This window comes from Vigna radiata, chromosome 7 (genome assembly GCF_000741045.1).
Source record: "Vigna radiata var. radiata cultivar VC1973A chromosome 7, Vradiata_ver6, whole genome shotgun sequence".
Classification (NCBI taxonomy): Eukaryota; Viridiplantae; Streptophyta; class Magnoliopsida; order Fabales; family Fabaceae; genus Vigna; species Vigna radiata.
Window position 1 is genome coordinate 12,808,008 of NC_028357.1, and position 1,313 is coordinate 12,809,320.

Here is a 1,313-nt window from a genome sequence, read left to right on the forward strand (position 1 = left end):
TCAGCGTATAGTTTGAACAGGGTATTTTTGGGGTCGGAGATGAGTGAAACCCAACCCCTCTTGGGAACCGGACGGGTTCTAAAGAAATATAGAAACATAGGGGCGGTCGGTTTTATATCTAAAAATTTACAGATCACACAAAACGACTGAATATAACCCCAGCTGTTTGGATGAAGTTGCATAGGGGCAAAGTTTAAGTGTCTCAACACATCCATATGAAAATCAGAAAACGGAAGTCTAAGATACATATCAACGAACAGACAGGAATACATGTAAAAGAAGTGCCTTTCAGAGCTATGTTTATGATGGAAGACCTTTTCGTCTTCTCGACAGGGGGCTAATCTCACAGAACGCCCATAACTCAGATTCCTAAGGATACAACTATTCTCTATCCAAAATTCTAAAGATGCTTTATTCACAAAAGAGCTAGAGATGTCGTTAACATCTCGTGATGCCCATTCATAATTAATGACATCGGCATAATTTTCGGAGTGGTCGTCCACTACGACGCCGCCGTGAATAAAAACCCTACTACCATGAACAAGGGTGGAAATACCTACTTGGTCTGTGGTGGAAGGCCTATCGGACGAACTGGTTGGTATCTCTTGCCCCCTTTCTTCCACCACTGACGACGGCGAACCAAGATTAAGGAAAGAGCTCATAATACCTGAAGAAATGGAGTTACTAGGAGATAGGGAAAACGATGTTCTAGCGAAGCAAGAAGATGAAATAGTGCTCTAAAGCTTGAGGAACAGAGGAAATGAAAGTGGTGGTTGCAGAAAACCCTACATTAATTACCCTATAACTGGCAGAAACCGTCAGAAAAACCCTTGACTGTTGGATCGGAATGATCTGACGGCCACGCGATCATAACTCTTCAACTGCTCACAGGGCGGGAAAAAACTAATAATGATTTGGAACTCAATCGACGCGTTTCAAAACGCTGCGTTACGGTAAGAATTCAAAATACTTCTGTGACGAATGAATGGTTGGCTACTTAGGGTAACTTATGATCGCCCGGTACGCCAAAATTGCATCTCATATAAAGCGGTCGGTCAGTTGAGATTACTCGCTGCAAGAAACCGGTCGGCCAAAATTCCCTCGTACTTTAAAGTCCTACATTCATTCGTTGTTCAAAGCCCAACGCTTCATTTGGACTTGGGGGGATGATGTACGATATGCTATTTGGGCCGAACGGTTTCAATTAGTAGCCAAACGGTCCAAGATGATTAATGGGCCTCAATCATATTAATGATAGGTCATTATCGCTTCCATTATTGGGCCAATGGTCCATCATGAGAATATAATCCATC